The sequence below is a fragment of the Anser brachyrhynchus genome, assembly GCF_964034855.1.
Source record: "Anser brachyrhynchus genome assembly, chromosome: 10".
Taxonomy (NCBI): domain Eukaryota; kingdom Metazoa; phylum Chordata; class Aves; order Anseriformes; family Anatidae; genus Anser; species Anser brachyrhynchus.
This window is the reverse complement of record NC_137705.1, coordinates 4298630-4314964: the sequence shown is the minus strand read 5'-3', so window position 1 is coordinate 4314964 and position 16335 is coordinate 4298630. Positions and strand designations below refer to the sequence as shown.

General features: G+C 50.8%; 1 protein-coding gene across 2 annotated transcripts in view; it reads right to left on the bottom strand.

The window, feature by feature from the left end:
- The window catches only part of PROK2 (prokineticin 2), a 97190-nt gene that overhangs the window by 78847 nt on the left and 2008 nt on the right, over window positions 1-16335 (bottom strand). The window lies entirely within an intron of this gene.

Sequence of the window (16335 nt, the reverse complement as noted above, 5' to 3'; positions counted from 1 at the left end):
ACACTCACAGCACACACATCTTAGACACTTAAAATATCTTCCCTCTAATGGTCTCCCAAGAGCCAGGATATCTTCATTCCCGTGTGAAACCCAGGCATTCTAGGATCAGGACTGCTTACACGCAACAGCTAACACTAAGCTTTCAAAACCACTCACGCAACCCTGTACAAGCATGCTTCATACTTTGGCACGTTCATGGGAAAGTCAAAGCTTGTTACAATTGATTTATTTACCATAAGGCTTCATAGATAGGGCCAGTTTCTCCAGTGCCTTACCCTAGGGCATTATTTCCCCCCTGGAATAAGCCAAGCCCGTTCAGAACTGGCGTTGCTGGAGGAAAAAATCATGTTTCTCCTCCCCTTGGCAGGACTAAAACGCTGCCCACGTGTGTCCAAGTTATCTAAGTTTAGGACAGAAAGCAGAAAAGCTTCGCCTATACCCAAGCCCTCAAATCTGCACGCGAGTTTTAGATTAGGCAGTCCGTTTAACACTGATGCAAAGCAAAGGGCAAGCTCCAGGCTGGGGATCTGAGCCACGCTGCAGGATCGGGGCGAGCTGAGAGCCCTCAGCGCGTGCCAGAAACACAGCCAACCTGCAGCGAGGTTCCAGTGGAAACCAGGCGTGAAGAGCAGGTCCACCCCCAGCTGCTGGATTCCAGCTTTTGTTGGACTCGGATGGACGTGTAACGCAACTCCGAGCAGAAGCTGCCAGCCCCACGAGGCTCTGTATCCTGCACCCTTAACACCTGTTAAAGGGAAACCCCGCTTGCCTGCGTCATCTACTCCGATTTTTGGGGACCCTCCTGAGGTGCCATCCCCGTGGGAAGGCACTGCACTTCTTGAAATGCGTATTTTAAATTTCGTGTGGGTTTTTAATGTCTCTCAGCGCAGATCTGGAACCACATAATACACCAAGGCGACGCAGCTGTGACACAGTGTGGTTGGCAAATTTCGGTGGAATTCGGGTTTGTCCTCTGGGGAGCCTTGAGTTTGTCACCGTAACCAATGGATTTGCAGCCGCTCAGCAAAACAGTTGGGAAATCGATATATTGGGCTGGCTTTGGGGGTTTTCTCCCCAGCACGACTTGCTGGAGTTGAGTGGCTGCCAGGACAGCAGCCGCAAGGAACAGGCCCCATGCAGTAGGGACATTAAAGGACGGGAGTGACACCAGCAGAGGCACATTAAACCTCAGGACTCGGTAGGTTCACAGGCAAAAAGCATCTCCCACTTCTCAGGCTTCCTGCGAAGCTCTTCCTATCTCAGCTGCCACACCGGGCACCCAGCAGGGCACCTGCTGCAAACAAAGTCCTCCTTCGCTGTGATGATACCAGCCTTGCTTTTGCGGACTCCAAATCCTACTTTTGAAGCCAGCAAGGGAAGAAGGCATGAAGATACGATCCCAGCTGCTGCTCTACCGTCATCCCGCTCTCCCCAGCTTATCACATTTTGCATACGTAAAGACCTACAGGCAGAACACCTCTGAAAGCAGACAGACACCAGAGCAGGCTGCAGCCCCTCAAAACCAGCGGCCGAGGCCGGCAGCGTTAGCTCAGCCAGCAGCAAGCTTTTATCCATGCAAAACGAAAAGCAGGGGGAGCTTGGGACCACTTTGAACTTGCTCAGCACCAGGGGTGGAGGGGCTTTAGCTCTGCCGTGACCAATGACGGCTTCAGGCTGGGCTTGCAGCCCCCAGAAAGTGCAGCTGTGCCTTAAACATCGCCCGAGCTGGTACCTCAGCACCATCTGTCTGGCAAAGCCACACATTAAAGAGTCACCAAACCGGCATACCCTTCACTTGGAAAACAGAAAAAATCCCCTAACACAAACACGAAGCGTCTGCTTTTATACCTATTTAAAAGAGGAGTAGCTTGTGCAACGTAAATAACGTGGCTTTAGACAGAGACCTGCGTGGGGAAGGATGAGACCGAGGTTGTCTGAGATGCAGGTGGGGAAGGAGAGTGCCTGGAAACGAGCTGTTCTCCATGCTCAACATTTCTCCAATCATTTTCATATTAGCATATCTCTAAGTGCATATAATTTTCACATCAAAGAGTAATTTTTTAGGTATTTAAAAAAACAACAAAAAACTAGGATTGAAGTAGAGAATAATTTCTTTGCTGAAATCTTTCAAGCAGCTCCTCTCCATGGCATGACAGAAAAATTACAGAGGAGACAGGCGTTAAAAAAAAACCTCTTCCCTAGAATTCAGATTATTCTTGAAGCACAAGGTAAAAAAGATTCAGCCAAACTGCAACAGAAAATAAGAAAGCCCTGCGTGCAGTCTGCGGTTCAGGTTCAGGCTGCCACGAGAGCATCGGTGGTGGCGGTGGCACAGGGCTGCTCCTTGCAAGCCGTGGCTCAGGGACACGACATAGGGGGAGCACCAACATCCCTGCAGCTTAATTCGGGAGCACCCTGCACCCTCTGCCCCTTGCTTGGGGGCTAAAATAATCAGCAATTAGGGTGGGGAGGAGGAACTGGGGATGAACCTGAGCCCTTCTGGTCTCCCTCCCACCAGCCCTTCCAACACCAGCAAGAGGAATTAGCCCACACACAATACCCAGCGCTTCTCTCCAGCCCCGACCGGGTCCCTGCAGGGCCTGCTCGCTCCCCCCACACTCCCAAAATGTCTGGCGAGGCTGGCCCTCGGTGCTCTGGTCCGGCTGTCTCAGAAACCAGGCTCAGGCAGGAGCTCCCCTTTAACGAGGTTTTATTAAAAGACTCTGTTACAAATAGCCACTTAAGCAAGTGAACCTTTGGAGCCTTTAGTCCATGATGTCAGTGCTGTGGCTGGATGTTTCCCGGGAGCATTAAAGCTGATGCTAATATAGGTCTGCGCCGTATGACAGCTATAAAACTCCTTAAGCGCACCAGGCAGGAGGCCAGCGTGCCTTTTTGTTGCCTATCGGGGCTTGGCAAAAGGTCTCACGCACCAAGGCAGCGGCAAGCAGGGCCCTAGGCAGGGATCCAGCTCTTGCTCAGCTCCGTTGCGAGGCTGGAGAATCCCCCAGGCTCCGCATCCCTCTCCGGGTGATATCTCGGGGTGATTTCCCATCTCTGAGCCCCGCACGAGCATCTCCACCTCCGCGTTGCAACGCACCGCCTTCTCCCAACGTCCTGACCACGGTCAGAGGAACACCCACCACCTCTAAGCCAAGCAGGCTCACGGGCGCACCCCAAACCACCCATTTCTCCAAGCCTGGCTGCTCGCTGTGCCCTCCCCAGCTCTCTGCTCACTCCCCCAGGGCCACGCACCACCTCGCTGCCCTGCGAGTCACGCCGCAGGTACACGAGGGACGCGAGCCACGTTTGCCACCGGTCACCGATGGCAAAACTCACAGCAGGACCGGCTCGACCCACCCGCCCGCTGGGAAACGAGGTGCAGAGGGCACGACCGCGTGCATTAATCACGTTATTAATCACGTTATAGCCGGCAGCTTTCCACCAATAGGTGGCACCAGCAATTTTTGGATGGGCTGCAACATGGTGCTCGTGGTCCCCTTCCACAAGGCGCCCAGCCCGGCGGCGACACACGGGAGGATGGACGGGCCATCCGTGGCAATGGCAGCACCCAACCCCTCTTTCTGTTTGAGGCAGGGGGAGGTTCAGAGCCCCACAAGCCTATCTTTCTTCCCCCCACACGCTTATTTTAAGGAGTACTTCTTACACGAGCGAGTCTTTCAGGGAACAGAAGTCTGGATGCAAACAGATGAGAAAATTTTGCTTAAAATGGAGGCACAGCCTGAGCCTCAGTGGAAGGGAACCAGCAATGGTACTGTTAGCAAAAGCCAAAGCTTCTTGTAACTGAGTGCTGTGGCCACACATGGAAAAATGTCTAAGTTATGGTCTAATGTAGCTTAAATACACCTGGTGCAAATGTATTACCTTGATTAGAGAGTCCAACAGAAGGAAACATCAAGACACACGTGCCCAGGACACACGTGCTCCACCCTTGTACACAAAATAAAGGAGAAGCCACCCAGCCTGGCCAAACCGAGCTGGCAGCTCCACGAGCCTGATGCTGCGCTGGGGAAAAACAGCCCAAAAATCAGCCTCTGACCAGCAACCCCCCGCAGACTACAGGTGCGTGGTATCTAATGACTTCAGCTTACAACGCCACGCAGCTGAATCCAGCCTGTATAAATTATTAAAGAGTCTGCAGAACATTACACAGTTCATGTAGTTAATGATTATAGTTCAGCATCTAGGTCAGATATAATTAGATGTTACATTAAAATAGCTTCACAGAGCCATTTATTCTGATTTAATTACTTAAAATGATAGTATAATGAGCAGTGCTTTCAAAGAAAAAAAAAAGAAATCTTTTAATGAGCTCATTTTAAGTTAATATAAGGCAAATTAATCATTTACCAAAATGCAGTAAAAAAGACAAGTTCATATTTTTAAAAATGTTGTTCCTATGTCAAAGAGGTTATTTTGATGGCGTGCTGGGAAAAAAACATACAAACGGGTGGTGCTTGAGACAAAGCTGCACGTTGTACATCTGGAACATCTTTACAACATGTTTTCTTCCTTCCCCAGATATCCCTGCTATGTCAAAGTCCTTTGAAATACAACCTGAGCTGCAGATTTATGACCATCAAACTGCATCTTTATTCCAATGTGAAAGAGAGCAAGAGCCATGCAGAGCAGCTATCTGGAGGAGGTGAGCTCGTGATGAAGGGTTAATCACGAGGTGGTTCATTAATCATTCAATTGCTGGCTTGGAAAATTAGCTTTCACTTGTTTGTTTGCTCAAGAAGTGATAAGCCCGTTCCCTTGCTAGCTCGTCTATTTTCTTCCCTTTGCATTGTTTTTAGCGATTTTAATCCTTTCCCATTTTTGTAATCAGTCATTTCAGTTTTTTAGCAGGACGAGGGAGCAGCGACAAGGAGCGTGAAAGCAGCAGCTCTCTGCAGGAGGGCAGCAGGCTCTGGCTCAGCACCGTGGCAGAGGGCAGCCCCGTCCCACAGCCCCCACACCGTGTCCGAGCCAGGAGTGCCCCGCTCCTGCTGCGAGCACAGCTCCCTGCGCTTGCACGTTTGAATAAACAACTATATTGGGTTAAAAAGTGACCAGAAACGTGCTGGTGGGGTCACACTCCAGCCGCCACCACTTGCCCTCCTCCGTCCCCACCTGAAACCGCGGCCCTGCTGATGGCAGCTCAGGTCCTCCCGGCCCTCTCACGGCGAGCCCTGACCTCTCGTCCGCCCAGCTGAGCCTAATGAGACCCAGCTACTACACGAAACGGCAAATTAGCTCTTTTCCCACTGCCCAGACCAGTTGGTTCTCAGTTGCAGAGAGGCAGGGAGCAGTCCCCGGTCCTCGCAGGGCTGGGCTCAGCACCCCGCAGCATCGCTGAGCTCCGTGGATGGACCCGCAGCTGCCGTGCTGCCTGCAACGTGTGAGCCAACCCTTCCCTCCTCAGGTCGAGTTAGAACAGGACCAGATTTTTCCCAGTAAAGCAATCAGCCCAGACGGCCTTCACAAAGCCCCCAGACATTTTGCACTCGTTCTTTTTGCAAAGAAACTAAGCTAGAAATTGAAGAAATCCGAATTTCTTCCCCAACAGAAATTAGAGAGCTCTTCGGGGGGGCCAGAGGGGATCCTACTCCCCACCCAGACTTTTTTCTCTGTATCAGCAACAACACAAGCCCCCCTCGATAAGATGTTTGCAAACATTGCTGTCGGGTTGCCTGCAGAATGAGTGGTCTGAGCTCAGACATTTTCTGGATACCTTGGCAAAAAAAACACGAGCAGAGGCTGACTGCAAAGCAGCAACCGCGCTGCTCCCGCTAGGAACATAAATAATTTGGGACTACACATTTCTTTCTTAATGCACAACCTCTGTTCCCAATTAGGGAAGGCCAATGGCTGTCAAAGGCTTTTCCTCCCCAACAGCAGCGACAGGGGCAGCACTTCGGTGCTGTGACAGCACCACGGGGCTCATCCCGTGCGCAGGTGCTCACGGCGCTCCGATGTGCCGACCCACCCATTTCCCATCCCGTCCCTCTCAGTTATTGCAGTTTAGGTACAGCAGAACTGGGATACCTCTCTCCCGTTGCTTTTTTTTTTGGTTTACTTTTGGTTTTTGACCCCCTACCCAGCCAGCCGCACACCCTTGATGCTGCCCTGGCACCATGTCCACGGCACTTCAGCGGCATCAGCCAGCGCAGGAAAGGTGCCGCAGGGCTGCGCACCGAGCCTAACCACATCTCCAAACAGCACCACTTCCCCTTCTGGGGGGCTAAAACCTGGATTTCTGAGAAAAAAGCAACATTTCGGAGCAGCAAGAATCATGTAATGCAGCCATTAATAAGGATTTCCAGACAAATCTGACTGGAGAGATAATGGGCTTAAACAAGTAGGAAAAAAAAACAGTTTCTGCACCAGGATATTTTTCTTGTTGTATTCACTGTAATTATTTTCTAAACGTAGATCATTTTATATGATGCAGGCAGCAGTGTTCCAGAGCTAATCAGGCCATATGTTTTCACATTTTGAAAGGAAAACTAATTAAAAAGAAATGAAAAAGGTTGGTAAGGAGGGCTGTAGGTTTGGGTCAGAGAGGAGCGGTGAAGGAATCCTTCAGGAATGTATACATTCACTCTGCTCTGCGTTTTGTTTTCAGAATTGTTTCTGGCAGAAACCTAAAGAAAAATATGAACCAGATGTACAAGGAAATAGTTTCTTCATCAGAGAGAAGAATAGCTCTCTGTCTGCCAGGAGATTTTAGCCTTTACATTTTAGGAAGGTGATGTTAAAAATACCCTTCAAAGGTGGCTTCTCCTTCGGCAGAGCCCAGGACGTCCCAGCCGTGGGAGGATGAGCGGCTGCTGGGAGGGACAGAGGGACACAGGGGACACAGACAGCTGAGTGACTTCTCTTCCATCACCTCCTCTCCTCCATCTGCCACCGACCTGAGGACACCGCTCCTCTCCCACCCGCTCCAGGGACACCGGTGTGGCAGCTGCTCCACACCCCGATGGGTAACCGGGGGCCCCGTGTGCCCACAGCGCACAGGGTGACAGCACAAAGCACCTCTCTGCCGTCAGAGATCATCCCCACAGCCAAGCCACAAGAGGAAAGTACCCCAAAACAAGCCGGTGTGCTCCCCACAGCGAGGAGCCCAGTCCCCGAGGAGGGGAGGCACTGAAGACAAAGGGGTGGGGAGAGGAAAAATATGCATATATATTATATGCATATATATTCCCTCTGCTCCGAAATGCTGCCTTCTGATGGCAGCAGCAGCAGACAAGGGAGCAGGTGCTGCGGTGCCGCTGTACCTCATCTCAGGGCAGGGGCACCCCACAGGCACCCACCCGCGGGACCCCAAGCCTCTGCGGAGCTCGACGGCTGGGTGTGGGGAGCTTAAGCGGGAGTTAATTAGGACTGGAAGAGAGCAAGGGAGAGCAAACAGGGAACTTTAATCTCGTTAAATGCACCTCGAGGATCCGAGTTGCTGTACCTGGTTGTCAGTAGCTTGGCCGAGAGGAGCCCCTCTCACCCTTAGCCTCTCTCCAGCCTTCCCCCGACAGGGGCGAGCCTCACGGGGTGGTTTCCTCGTCTATTTGGGAAGGTCAGAAGCCTTCCTGAGCCCTCCCAGCCTGCCCAAGCTCTCCCCTTGCCGGTCACACTTGGATCCCGTGCAGTGAGCAGGGTCTGTCTGCCCTCGACCAGCAATGCCCATCAGCCTCCTCACTCGCTGAGGACTTTTTGCCCCTTCCTTCCCCCAAAAGCCCCCTCCGTTTGGCTGCCCGAGGTGCTTTCCCTTAGCAGCAGTACACACAGGCTCCACGATCAATTTGAAAGGGGAAAAAAAAAATTAAAAAAGATGAGTCACGCATGCGGGTGATGTTTTTATCTCTTGAAACTGGGGATTTTGGGGGGAATGCATCAGCTCAGATTAGCAGCATCTCTGGTGAGGATTTCCCGTAGCCAGCGTGAAGCGATGGCTCAGAGCAGGGCTGCTGAGATGCCCAAAGACCCGTCACTGCTCAAACGCTCACCCTCACCCCGGCTCCGGTCACAGCTCTCCCACCACAGCACCTCTGCTTCTGCGGCTGGTTGCTGTCTGGAGGAGATGGGTCTCTAATTCTCAACAGTTTTTATTAAAAAAAAAATTTTTTTAAAGTTTCCTAGGCTTTCAAAATTTAAGGTAAGAAAACGCAAGACCTCCCTACAGTAGTATCACAAAGTCTTTGTTTTCTGGCCAGCCCTACTTAAAAACAAACAAATGCTGCAAGCTCTGAAGTTGGCTCGGCGTATTTGCTTTGTCCTCATAAGTCCTGGCACTAGCTAACACTGAAGGCACGAAGTTCAGCTTTCTGCACTGAAGAAAAAGACAGCTTCATCTGTATGAAAGCCAGCAGCGTCAGCTTCCCAGGTCTATCACAACTCCCCATAAATTTAAAAAGCTTTGCTATATTTCATGAAGCATCGCAAGCAGCGCAGATTTCACTTGGGACACCAAGAACAAAAGTTAAGCAGCGCATGTTTCGTGGTGATTGGCAAATTATCAGGTCATTGCTCCAACTTCCACAAACAGCAGCAGCCAACAGCAATAAAAATACAGGTTTTGGTCCCAGGAGCTTAAAAACTATTTTCCAGAGTTCGACTTCATGACAAGATGCTTGCTACGACACCACAGAAGCACCGAGCTGCTTAATTGGAATAACACAGATGCAGTTCGGTTTTTAAGTCAATCAGAACAATAAATATAGAACCGACAGATTTTTTGCAAAAATTGCTTAAACTTTTAGCTTTTTTTTCCCTCATTCTTTAAATGCATTTTTCTCTATTGCCGGTAAGTAACCCTGAAGACTCCCATTTCTTCTGAGGCAGAGTGGCATTACTGCGAGGAAGTGTCCACAGGCAGCTGCTCTTTGAGTTACCTGGGATTTGTCTTACTCATCTCTTCGAGCAGGAGGAAAAAACTCAAGGCATACAAATTTCATTCACATCCCCATCTGATAGCTGAACCGGCGTCCTTACAGGATGGCTATCTCAAACCTCAACATCTCCCTGACAATGATATCAAGAAAAAAAAACTCCAGGGGTTTTGTTAATAGAGAGGAACTTCAAACACTCTTGATTCCTGGGTTTAAGCAGCCAGTAATCCTATAGGGCTGATTTTTCTGTAGCTGGTGAGAGCAGATACCAGAGAGTTGGTTCCCAAAACACTCACAAATGATACTGCTGCCTTTTTTTTTTTTTTTTAATGATTGCTTGAAAAACGAGAACAACCAGTGGAAGAGCAGCCCTTCCCAGCACCCTGCATGCCACCACAGCCACAAGCCACTTCCCATCGGGGTGCTGCCATCGCCCCCGCTGGACCTGGCACAGCCAAGGGGAGAAGGGACAGTGATCAGGCACTGCAGCAAGGCTCACACACAGCTGGCAGAAAGTCATCGCTCAGGCAGAGAGGAAAATAACATCTTATTTACTGCCTCTCCTGAGACCTCGCCGAGGGTTGCGCTCCCGGCTGCCAAACGCAGCCCCGAGCGTCATCACACGCTCTCCTCACCTTGGTACCAGTACGGCCGTCCCCAAGGGCAGCAGGAGGATGGAGCCCTCCTGCCTCAGGCCGTGGCAGCCCAAGGACGCTTGCTGCAGGCACCAGCCGCGGGGCTGGCTCAGCATCGGTCTGCGATGGCCGGGGCGACGTCGCCTCGCCCCTGGCAAGCGCCCTTAGGGATGGGAGAGGAGCCCCCACGAGCTGCTGCCCCGAGGCGCTGCCAAGAGAGCCAGTGCTTTTAAAAGGGACCCTGCCTCCCTGCTTCACGTTCCTGCTGGAAACATCTGGTCCGCTTGGCACCTATGCTCCAGTAAATATAGCACACCATCTTGCTCGCGGGCACGGTGCCACCGCGACAGATGGATATGAGCACAGGCAGCCAAGAGACCTTGTATCAGCATCAAGTGTGTTTGCTAAGGGCAGGATTCACAGCCAGAAATGTCAGAATGGCTGAGTCTCCATGCCTATAGATACCAGGGAAGCGAGACTGTGCTGAACCAGCTCTGGGCAGGATTAACTTTGAGACAAGGTGGGGGGGGGAAGCTACTTTCTGTGGCTCTGGAGCATAAGTTTCTGGTCGCGTGGGGATGGATTAGCTTCTGGCTCAGGGATGTTACTGTGGCTTCATCCCTCTTCCAGGAGGGAGAACCTACATACATGTGGTACCTGGCCCTGAGCATCCTCCTCACGCCCAGCATCCCTGACAAGTGACTGACCCGGCCTTTATATTCGGGGGTGATAGAGAACCAAACGCGCTCTGCACAAAATCTCTGCTCTCTAATCCCACAGGCGCTTCCTGCGGGAAAGCTCGGCCAGTCACTTGAAGCAGGGCAAAACGACGTGGTACCAACAATTCTGGGAGCTTGCTGGAAGCTAGAAGCAGGACAGAGAGTTTGCCATCCCACCCGCATTATATCTTGCTCTGCTCTTTCTTCAGCTGGTACTTCATGAAAAAAATAAAAGCAACACACACCCTGAATGAGAAAGGAAGGAGAGCTGGCAAGAACCAGCATGTCTGCACTTGCTTTAAATTTTTGTATTTATTAAAATACTCTGGAAGTCTCCTGCATTCCAGCAGCCTCTGGAACAGCACTGAAATAAGTTACATATTAGGAAATGCTCCACTTCCAGCAGCCACGGACAAATGCAGCTCCTGAAAGGACCGGCCAGGATGGGCACAGGACAAGGGGCTGTACCTCACCTCGTCGGAAGCACCCACATTCTCCAAGGAGCTTTGCAGTTTGAGCCCTTTTTGCCAAAGCAGAAGTCAGCCACAAGTTGCCTTGAGCCCAGGCACAAGAGTGCTTCAAGATATCTTTCTTTATTGTTTTGAAAAAAAAGATTAACTTTGTCAATGTGTGAAACCAGCACATAGATCCCACTGGAGTCACTGGGAGCCTTTCCACATCAGGTCAAAGCCAAAAGCCCATTAAGGCTGATGGAAATCTTTCCTTTAGGTTTTATGGGATCTTTTGGTCCCAGCCGAGCTGTGTCACTAAACCTAAGCCAGGCTTGGTGCCTATCACTGCTATCTTTCAGCCTGCCTAAAAATCTGTAAACTCTTCAGTCTCCGCTGCCTCACCAACCTCTGCATTTAGAAGCAGGGGTTGGCAGAAAAGGGGCAGAGAGGGGAAGATGACAGTAACGTGGGATGCTGAATCTCCAGGCCCCGAGAAGCCCCTGGGGGGCTCAGCTGGTGCCCAGGCCACAGCACGGCCCTGTAAGCGCACCAGGGGAAAGTCACAGAAGAGGCACGGCTGCCTCCACCCTTCCCAGAGAGCGCTGCTGTGCCCTGAGCTCCATGAGAAGCGTGAACTTGTGTCAGCTTCCCTCTTTGGGGGCTGAACTTTGCACTGGAGAAGGATGGAGAGCGGAAACCTGCCTGTGTGTTTTCTATAAAGAGCTAGATTTGGGCTTTTAGATGAAAATAGACATTAAAAAGAAAAAAAATAGAACTATTTAGGAAGAAATCCAAAGCAGACCTGAGGGATGCAATGAAGGCTCACGCAAGAAAAGAGGAGAAAAGAGCAGGAAGTTGCCCAGGCAGCGAGTAGAAAAGAAGGATAGGGGAAAGCGTCCTTGCAAGTACTGTAGAGGAAGCATTTTGCACAGGAGCAGGGCAAGAACGTCACTACCTGAGCAATAGGGTTGCTCAAGAGCCTCCGATTTGCCATAGGCGCCTTTTTAAAAGGCCTCTACTATGTGAAATGTGGATCCAGTGTTGACTTTAGGAGTCCATAGTAGTTCTGGAGACAAAACAGATGGCAAACAAAAGGGCCTGGCCACGGGTACAATAGGAAATGTACCTTTAGCCTTTCATATCGGGGGAAAAGTACAAGCCTGTGGGTCCAGATAGCTGAATTTCCTAAACTCACACAGCTGGTTTCTATACACCCCACGGCTCTAGCCAACTACCAAAACACTCTGTGAATATCATGAAGTGTCACAAGATAGAGGAAGCATGTGTCCAATAGCCGTGCCCTGCTACAAGGCCTGGCTTCCTTTATCCCCCTGCAATTACTTGCACACAGCTCCATCTTACTCAGCAGCTTTGTAGTGCCCAGACTTTGGAGATTTACCTCTTCCATTCACTTCCTTTTTTTTAGTTCTGGATATTAAAGCCTCCGAGATAAAAAGAGGCCAGGGAGAAAGTAGAAAAGAGAAAGAAAGAAGTAGTCTTCTCCTGGGAGGTATGAAGAAGAGGAATAAAAGGACACCAGAAAAAAAGTTTCTCAGCATACCTTCTTTTCATCCTCCTTTATTTTCCCCAAGACGCACAGAAACCAGTAAGCAGTGAGCCAAAAATCCCTGGTCCCAGGACACACTTCCACAAAGCATCAGAAGTCATCGGTGGTGTTCCCAGCCCCAGCAAATTGGGAGCATCCAGCAAAGAGCAAGGATTTGTTATTGATTGCCAAAATAGACCCAAACATGGTACTGGTAAATAAATAAATAAATAAATAAATAAATGAGAGACCTAGAGATGGATTTAATTCCCAAGGTTGGTAGAGGAGGAACCTAACTCAGCTTCCTTCTGGTGCTAATAATTAGAAGGACTTGTAAGGCCTGAAGGGGAGATTAGGTTGTTTACACTTTTGCTTTTATCAAATAAATTAAGGTCTACCTGAAGCCAGCACAGATTTCCCAGGAGGGCCACGTCTCCCGCTGAGCAGGTTATCTGTGCACCTTGGACTGATGCAGAAAACTGCCTTTAAAGGCTACAAATGGGAAGGAGCCTGAACTAGCTCAAGAAGAAAGATCAGCATCTATGTAACTGCACCCAGAGCTGTGCCTGGAGGAGACTGGAGCATCAGTTCTGTGTCTGCAATGGGACCTCACCAAGGACGAAATAACAACAGTGCTTCTGGTCTGCTAAATAGGTGCAAACCGCATTGCCTACCTTAGTTCTTCCCTCCTGCTTTTGGAGGCTTGTATGGCTTGGTCCTAAGTGACACGCTGTGAGATTTTAATAAGACTGCCCCAAAAGGGCGCCGCTGTAACCTTCTGCAGCTAGCTTCTCCAATTTACGTGCTTTACCTCTGAAATTTTGAAGCCTATTTTCTTTTCACTGTAGCTTTAGTGAAAGGAGCAAAGGATTTGTAATGGCAATGGTTACTCTGGAAAGAGGCAAGTGAAGCTTTTAGGATTTCATGCCCTGGACCTCAGGTAACTGCTTCGCACTGCACCATAGCAGAGACTCACTCAGATTTTGACTGTACTGGCCCATTTATTCCACCCAAATTAACACACAGCCCTATTACAGGGAGGTGCTTCCCTGCCCACAGCACAGAGACCCGTGGATCACCATGGTGAGCAACCCTGACACCAGCCCCACTGCCATCCCGTCGGCTTTGGCCACCTTGTTATTACAGCACTCCCCGAAACGGGGCAGAAGAAGGAAGCACGCCTCTCCTTTCCCACCTCCCATCACCCCTGCACCTCTGCAGCCTCCACGCATGGCTTGCCTGTTTTCCCTTCACCCCCAGGGCCTTGAGAAATAAAAGCCTTTGCACCAAACCCTAGGCAGACAGCAAAGCCCAGAGGTGAGAACAGCCTGGTGTGGCTGCTTTTTCCTTTCAGACTAAGCATCCCTTTGGAAAGCCTTGGCTTCATCATTAATTTCACCCATTGTCTGCTTCTAAAATGAGGCACTCGTGGGCAGGAGCAGCTGGGAGCAGGAGAGCCCCACTGCTGCCGGGCTCACCCAGCCGACGGAGCTAAGCTGCTGGATGGAGAAGTGGACAAAATATTATGTGCAAGGTTGGATTTATTTTACACATATACTTCAAGTAGCTCTGTCTGACCATTTTCTCAGTCCTGACAGGGGTGACCAGGAGTGGAGCCCCCAGCCCTCCATCACATGCAGCAGCACGAGTCCCCCGCAGGGCACTGATGGCAAGTGCCCATGCTGCAGGGGCAGCGGCAGAGCCCTCACTCCCACCAGCACAGATTGTTAAAAAGTAAAAGAAATAAAATATTATGGTTTCATATTCCCTTACTGTCCAGTTCTCAATCCGGTTGTTTCATAAGCTGAGAACAGTGAGTGTTATTGGGGTCAACCTAAATGTATAGGTGAAAAAGCTCCTGTAACTTAGGAGAGGGGTCTGAGAATGGAGAGGCACGGAGGTGGGAAACGACTTATTGCTTCGCAATAAAGCTTTTAAAGAAAAGAGAAAGGGGGTGGGGGGAATGTGGAAAGAAAAGAGCAGCAGGAGGCCGTTGAACAAAGAAGATTCTGCCCAAATTGCCAGCGAGAGGCCCACAAGTCAGCGGGGGGCTCCCAACGGGGGAAAAACTTCCAGCAACTCTGAGGATGTTGTGAGAGCTCGAGAACGCTGTCGGCAAAGCGGGAGCAGCCTTCCCTGCTGCTGGGGCCCTCTCTCCATCTCCTCGGCACTGAGGATCGCTGTCCGTAAGGTGTTCTGCAGAGCCTGCCCTGCCCCAGGGGCTGGGCACGGCTGTCCCGGCCCCAGCAGCCCACACCTGGTGGGCTCGGCACCCCAAAATGTCCCCTTCGCCCACGAGGAGCTCTGGGGCTGCCCGCAGGCAGCGCGCCTCTCTCCCTCTACCGTATCTATTACCTCCCTGTACAAACGTGTTAAAAATAATTTCTCACTTTGTCAAGCGGTGCCTCGACGTACGGACAGGCCTGCTGGTCAAAACGGGCAGTAGAAGCTGACCTGTAAATTCCTGCGTCTCGGTGGCAGCTGAAGGTGGCTGCGAGTCACCGGGCGCCCCTCAGCACCGAGGAGGCTCCGGGCCTCGCTAGGCCCAGCACCAGGAGGACGCTGAGGTCAGGTCCATTCTTTTCTTTCAAGGCACGATTTATGGGGAAGCTCTCCTCCAGGAGATGGATGAACAAAAGGGCTGGATCAGCTACTGTATAGTCAGGGGTGAAATCCTGGATCCTTCAAGGTCAGTGGCAAAACTCTCATTGACTCCTGTGGTCAGCCTTGCTCCGCGCTTAGCTGGCTGCACTTCTACATAAAACCTGTGTGTCCCAGGGACGGATGTCAGCTTCTCCTTCAGCAGATACACACCACAGTGACCCCTCCAGAGGAGGTGCTCGAACTGTCTGAGCTGGGAGTCCATGCACAAACACACACCCTTTTCCAAAGGGCTTTAAATCTTGTGGAGTTGCAGGAAAAGGCAGTACATTAAAAGAAAAGAGCATAAATTATTCCAGCCTTGGGGCAGCAGTGACTTGCCTTCCTGCCAGCGAGCTCTGGAGGTTTTATGTCTTAGTTTACTCTGGTGATTAATAAAACATCCTGCACTTAATGCAACTTGTCAACCTCTGCATCCAGGAGAGCGCACGTGTCCTGGAGAGCAGCGGCGATCTTCTCAATTATTCGTTTGCTCCAGTGCAGAGCGGGCATTCAGGGTTTGTGCAAGGCAGAGGCTAACAGCAGATCATTTGTGCATCTTACACAATCGATATGAGATGCCACGAGCACTGAATGCCAATTTGAAGCCAAGCCAGACAAGGATTAACCAAGCTGCTTTGGGTACAGCCAGGCTGCACTACCCCTGCACCAAGGCTAAGCAGCAAGAGCCCTGTTTAACATGGATCTTGCTGCAGAAGTACCTGCTTGCGGTGCTCTCAGCCTTTTTATTGCCCATATGGTTTCCAGCTAAGCTTCTCCCATGCAAGCATTCATCAGCTCCACGCTTATCTGCATCCTGGCCAGTGCTGACTTCGCATTTTTAAGATGTCAACGGAAGAAACATCACACATGTACTTTAGCATCATCATGTGTCAGAATCTCAAGGTCCACAAATACACTCCCTCCTTCCCCTGCACTTTAAAAAAAAAAATACCAAGTAAGCAGTTTTGCACTTAAATTTTCCTTCCCAAACACTTCTCTCCGAGCTAATCTTAATGCTCAGGAGAGATGCAAGTCAGACGGCACGAGAAGCAAAATTTTCTGCTTCCAGAAGATATAGCACGTTCCACCCCAGCAGGCACGCTCATTACATGTTCTGGTGATAACTACCCCAGAAGAGCCTCCTGCTGAGCAGAAAGCCCCCGCTCCCCTCCCCATCCCACCCAGCCCTTGCAGGGGATACAGTGCAGAGCAGCAGCCCCAGCACCCTGCTACGGAGCTCTGCTCACTGCAGGCTCACCCCCACCTCCCAGCCATAACTCACTTGACCATGTACCTCACCTCTCTGTTTAATGAGCCATGGCCAGAGGCTAGAGAGAAACACATCGTTTTTTAAAGACACGCCAGGCTCCCTGGAGCCAGAGGCTGCAGCGGGGCTGTAGGTCTGTCCCCACCCTGCCGTAGGACACGGGCACCCCCACGTTGTGCCAC